The sequence below is a fragment of the Ochotona princeps genome, chromosome 2 (genome assembly GCF_030435755.1).
Source record: "Ochotona princeps isolate mOchPri1 chromosome 2, mOchPri1.hap1, whole genome shotgun sequence".
Lineage (NCBI taxonomy): Eukaryota > Metazoa > Chordata > Mammalia > Lagomorpha > Ochotonidae > Ochotona > Ochotona princeps.
This window is the reverse complement of record NC_080833.1, coordinates 8,121,770-8,127,822: the sequence shown is the minus strand read 5'-3', so window position 1 is coordinate 8,127,822 and position 6,053 is coordinate 8,121,770.

Here is a 6,053-nt window from a genome sequence, read left to right as displayed (position 1 = left end):
AACTTCATCAGGGTCTATGTGGGTAGCAGGGAGCTCGGGAACTTGAGCCATGATCTGCTGCTTTCCCAGGTGCATTAGCAGGGAGCTGGATTGGAAGTGGAGCAGCCAAGACTCGAACTGGTGCTTAGATGTGTGTGGAATCCCAGCGTTGTGGGCAGAAGCTTACTCACCTTTCATGCCATAATGTAGATTCATAAAAAAGAATATGTTTAGTAGGAGGTAAAACACATTGACTATCTCATGAAAAATAAGTGAAGGTAGGTTGTAATTTGGGAAAAAAATTTATGATATAATTTAATAAAAATTAACCATGAAAATATTACATAAGATTTTATCTTAGAATGGCTATCATCCAAAAATCAAAACCCAATCAATGCGGGTGAGGATGTGAGGGGAAGGTGCATCGACCCCTGTTGGTGGGAGTGTAAACCAGTACAACCCTGCGAAAGACAGTATGGAAATTCCTCAGAAATCTGAAAATAGAGCTACCATGTGATCCAGCCAGCCCATTCCAAGAAATTTCCCCAAACTAAGTGAAATCAGCATAAAAAAGTTACCTGAACATCTATGTTCATTGCGACTTAATTCATAACATTTAAGATAAAGAATTAATGGGAATGGCACAATAGCATAATGACTAAATCTTCATCTTGCATGAGCCAGGATCCCATATGGGCGCTGGTTTGTGTCCCAGCTGCTCCACTTTCCATCCAGCTCCCTGCTTGTGGCCTGGGAAAGCAGTCGAGGACAGTCCAAAGACTTGGGACCCTGTACCTGCGTGGGAGACCTGGAGGAGACCCCCTGGCTCCTGGCTGCTGGCTCCTGGCTTAGGATCGGCTCAGCTCTGGCCATCGCGGTCACTTGGAGAATGAACTAGCAGATGGATGATTTTTCTGTTTGTCTCTTCTTCTCTCTGAAAATGTGCCTTTCCTATAAAAATAAATGAATCTTAAAAAAAGAAAAGATATAGAATCAACCCAGACTCCCATCAGCTGATGACTGGATAAAGAAAATGTGGCCCATTTTGAATACACTATGGGATATTTTTCAACCATAAGAAAGAATGAAATCCAATCTTTTGCTGCAAAGTGGGTGAAACTGAATATCACTATGCTTAGTGAAATAAGACAGTTTCAAAAATACAAATATGTTTTCTGTCATATGTGGCAGTTAATATAGAATACAAAGGAAGGACCAGAATGAGAAGCACATCTTGTAGTATGATTGTTGCTCTCAGTCCTTGTTTATACTCCCACTCTGGAACGATGGTCTTCCAACGTTTGACTCGTTGAATATTGTGATTAGTGGTCAAGTAAGCCTGTAATTCTCGAGTGACTAAAACTATGTTTTTGCAATAATTGAATGAGAGGGAGTGAGGGAGGAAGGGAAGTCTAGTTATCTTAGAGTTATGCCTATGAAGTACGTGATGCTTGTTTTCTTTATATTAATAATTTTTTAATTTATAAATTTTAATCCATGTATCTTCGTACTTTTATACAGACCTAAAAAGCTTCCCAGTGACACTTCAAAGAATCAGCAATACTGACAGATATTCTCTTTATTTTTCTTAATGTGTTTTTATTTGATTTGATACATACGTATATATTTAGAGAGAAAAACAGACAAATATTTTCCATCTGCTGGTTCACTTCCCAGATTCCTGCAGCAGCCAGGGCTGGGCCAAGCTGAAGCCAAGCACCCAGTCCCCAAGGCGGTGGCAAGGCCCACGTGCTGGAGCCATCATCTGCTTCCCGCGGTGTGCAGCAGCAGGGAGCTGGATCAGCAGCAGAGCGGCCAGGGCCATGGCAGAGCCTTCCAGTACAGGATGCACGCTGCGTCAGAGGTCTGCCCCCACTTGCTAATAAAGTGCTGAGTGTTGACTAACCTCTGATTATAAAAATAAGGATTCGTGATGGAAAACAGGATAGTAGAAAAGCTATCATCTCTCTAGAGATCCCTGCATTATTTTCATGTAATTGACAAGCAAGCTAATAGGCATATGAGTCAAATACAGAGACATGGATGAAGCAGACAGGGATCACAATGAGACAAAATATAAAGACTGATAAACTTGGCTGAAGCGTCTATAGGGGTTCTCGGATTAGACTTGCAACATTCTCATACGCTTTCTAGTCCTAAATCCCTGGATGTAAACTTCCTAAGGTCAAAAGCATTCTCTTTCATAACCACAGCAAGATACATATTGTTTGTTTGTTTGTTTGTTTGTTTTGAAAGGCAGATTTACAGAGAAAAAGGTGTGAAAGAGAGGTCATCAACCCACTGGTTCACTCCTTAAATGGCTGCAGTGGCTGAAGTTGAGCTGATCCGAAGTTGGGGCTTCTTCTGGGTCTCCCACTTGAACACAGGTTCTCAAGGTCTTGGGTCAACTTCCCCTGCTCTTCAAGTCCATAAGCAGGGAGCTGGATTGGAAGTGGAGCAGCTGGCTGGAACCAGTATCCATATGGGATAGTGCCACTGCAGTCAGAGGATTAGCCTGTTGAACGGCCATGCCAGATCCTTATTTATTTGAAAGATAGATAGAGATTTTCTATTCTCTCATTCACTCCCAAAATGCCCACAATAAACAGGCTGGGCCAGCTCAATGCCAGGACCCCAGAACTCAGTCTGGGTTTACAACATGGGTAGCAGGGGCCCAAGTACTGGAGCCACTGCCTGCAGCCTCCCAGCATGTGCCTTAGCAGGATGCTAGCTTTAGAAGTGGAACTGGGACTTGGAACCCAGGCATTCCAATATGGCATGCAGGTGTTCCAAGCAGTAGCTTAGCCTGCTGCACTAAATGCCCAACTATTCCAGAGTCAGTGAATATAACCTTAAAATTGTACCATGAGCCTGACGCCATAGCCTTAGTGGCTAAAGTCCTCGCCTTACATCTGCCAGGATCCCATACGGCTGCTGGTTTGTGTCCCGGCGGCCCCACTTCCCATCCAGCTCCCTGCTTGTGGCCTGGGAAAGCAGTCGAGGACGGCCCAGGACTGGGACTCTGCCCCAGCTTGGGAGACCCAAATTGGCTCAGCTCTGCTCGTTGCAGCCGCTTGGGGAGTGAACCTGTGGATGGACGATCTTTCTGTCTCTCCTCTGTGTAAATCTGACTTCCCAATAAAAATAAAGATTAAAAATAATAATAGCACTGTGGCTGAGTCCAAGTCCATAGCCACATCCTGACACTCGCCCAGCAATGTCCTCTGATGTCTCATTTCGGAATCTCCTCCAGGCTCACAGTGCAGTAGGCTGCTACGTATCCGGAAGAGGACAGCCCGCTGCTTTAATCCATGTCTTTCCTGAGCTTAATGCATTTTGAAGGTCACGGGCAAATTACTTTGTAGCCTGCCTTTCCACAGGGATTTGCCCTGGGTTCCACAGAAGTGCAGGAGGCACGGGATGCCAGCGTCCAGGGCAAGCAGGGGCTACCCTGTGTCCCTCAGTTGCGACATTTGAATTCACAGCACTCCAGCATGGCTCACCCCAGTGCTGCCCAGCTTTGCCTTGGGGGTCTAGAGGAAAACAGGGAAAGACAGGGTTTCCCGTGCACCCTGGGACTAAAAGGATTTCCCCCCACTCCTAGAAGGTGCTTTATCATAAGATTTGGGAGGGATCAGGGTGTGTGTGTTTTTTCAATAGGGAGAAGGGTTATTACCAAGGGCAAGTCTCCTCCCAGCAGTTTGAGAAGAAAGCTTAGAAACGCAGAGGATTTAAAGAAGTGGCTCCCTGGAAGCTAAGCTCACTGGCCTTCTCCCACAGAAGCTGTGTGCAGCTGCCCAGCTGGCCTTCATCTCCTCCAGGTGGCACTAGGACACTGCCTCACTGCAGCGGTGACAGGTGTGTCCCTGGCTCTGGTGTCCCGCCACCCTCCTTCATGAGCCCCCCAAAAACATGGGGCTCAGCATGGTGGCAGAGTTGGTAAGTGCCTCGGCCCCGGGTGCCGCTCCATCAGCATTCACAGGAAGAACACTGTGGCTTTCCCAGCTCTGCCAGGAGGCCCTGCCCTAAGAGGAGCCTCAGTGCATGCTGAGGCCCGGAGACTGAGTCAACAGCATGTGACAGGCAGCTAGCATGCCTGGGCAGAGGCAGAACAAAGACAGGACGGCTGGGTTTCTGGAGCTGCTGGAGAAGTAGAGTTCTGAGCCCCTCCTAGCACCTGTACACAGGCCACTGGCTGATACGGCTCTGCCTGGACCTGCAGTCCTGCTCGGATGGCACTAGCCAAGGGTGGGGTGGCAGGTAAGGCACTCTCAATCTCATAGCCTTTGTGGAGGCGCTGGGCTAGTACTTCCAGCATCTCTACAACAGCATACCCAAGATGGAGTGATGCATCAGGAGGTTCTGCTGGCTGGGCAGTCCAAGGCAGAGGGAGGCATCTGGTGACAGGTGCTTGCCATAGGACAGAGGGCAAACCAAGGCCTGATCTCTAGTTGAGCTATGGTTGGTGTTGTTTGTCTGCATCCTTGCAAGCTCCTATGACCCCACCCAAGACCCCACCACCAAATACCATCAACACAGGAGTCTGGGGAGTAAGTTACCCACGTGGGAACTTGTTGGATACACAAGATGGGCCTCACTCCCTTTCTCCAACACAAGACTTTTTCTTTTCTTTCTTTCACTATCCTGTCTCCCTTCCTCCTGCCTTTAAAAGATAAAGAAAGATGACTTATTTCCCTAGTTATTTGGAAGGGAGAGAGAGCTCCTCCATCAGTTGGCTCACCTCCAGGGTGTCCACAACAGTTGGGGCTGGATCTCCCACAAAGGCAGGGGCCTCAACACTTGGGACATGCGCTGCTGATTTCCCTGGCAAACATTAGCATGGAGCTGGGTCCAAGGCAGGGCAGTCAAGACTCAAACCAGCACCCCAATATGGGATGCCAGCATCACAAGTGGTACCCCAACTTCCTGTGCAGCAACACTGGCCCCCTTTCTCTCTGGGCAAATAAGAAATTTGCATATTCATTTGGTACTGTGTGGTAGCTACTTGGTATATTATAAATGAGTATGCATTTATACTCAGCATATTTCAGACATGCATCATCTCAAACATTCACTTTTCTGGAGGGACGAGAACATTCAAAATCCTCTCCCTTGACCATTTCTGAATTATTTGATAGAGTGTGGCTTGTGCGAATCACTTCTCTGTGTAACAGGATACCCAGAACTTACTCCTCCTACTTGCCTGGGGCTTTGCACCTATAAAGGATTCTCTCCCATCCCTGTGCTGCTCCCCTCCTTGGCCTCCAGGAACCGTTATTCTGCCTGGAGCAGGTATTGATGAGGGGGAAAAGGGACCAGTTTTTCAGCTGGTGTTATGGCACTGTGAGTTAAGCCTCTGCTTGCAATGTTAGCATTTTATGTAAGAGCTCTTGTTGCAGGGCCAATGTTCTGCTTCTGATGCAGCTCCCTGCTAATGCACCTGTGAACGCAGCACAGGATGGCTCAGGCACTGGGACCCCTGCCACTCATGTGGGAGACTTGGGGGGGGGTGCAGGCTCCTGGCTTCAGCCTGGTCCAGCTCTGGCTATTGGGGCCATCTGGGGAGTGAACCAGCAGGTGGACGATCCACCCCCTTTCTCTTTTACTCTGCTTTTCAAAATAAATACTTTATTATTATTATTTTTAAGGAAAAAACGTACTAGCTTCAGGGCTACTGCCAGGCAGGAAAACAAAAAACACCAAGTAGGAATTCCGCTGGACACACTTGACCTCGTCCACACCCGCCTTGGGTCAGCAGGACCTTGTGTGACTTTGCTGGGTTTGGCTCAGTGGTCACCCCTGGCTGGCCTCTGTATGACAGTGCGACAGGTGAAGAACTGCTGGACCTCCATTCTGATGCTGCCTACCTGCCTTGGTGGGGGAGATGGAGTCTTTAGCAACTGGGTCCTGGGGGGCCAAGGGGGGTCTTGTCCTGAGACAGGGGTCAGGTGCGTTCTGGGGTTCTCACTCCTTTGCTCAATGCGTCAGCTTCTCAGGGAGCCATCAGCCCTGGGTGGCCCTGGCCTGTGCTCCAGGTGCCTCTCACTCCAGGCGAACCAAGGGGTGCCAACCTC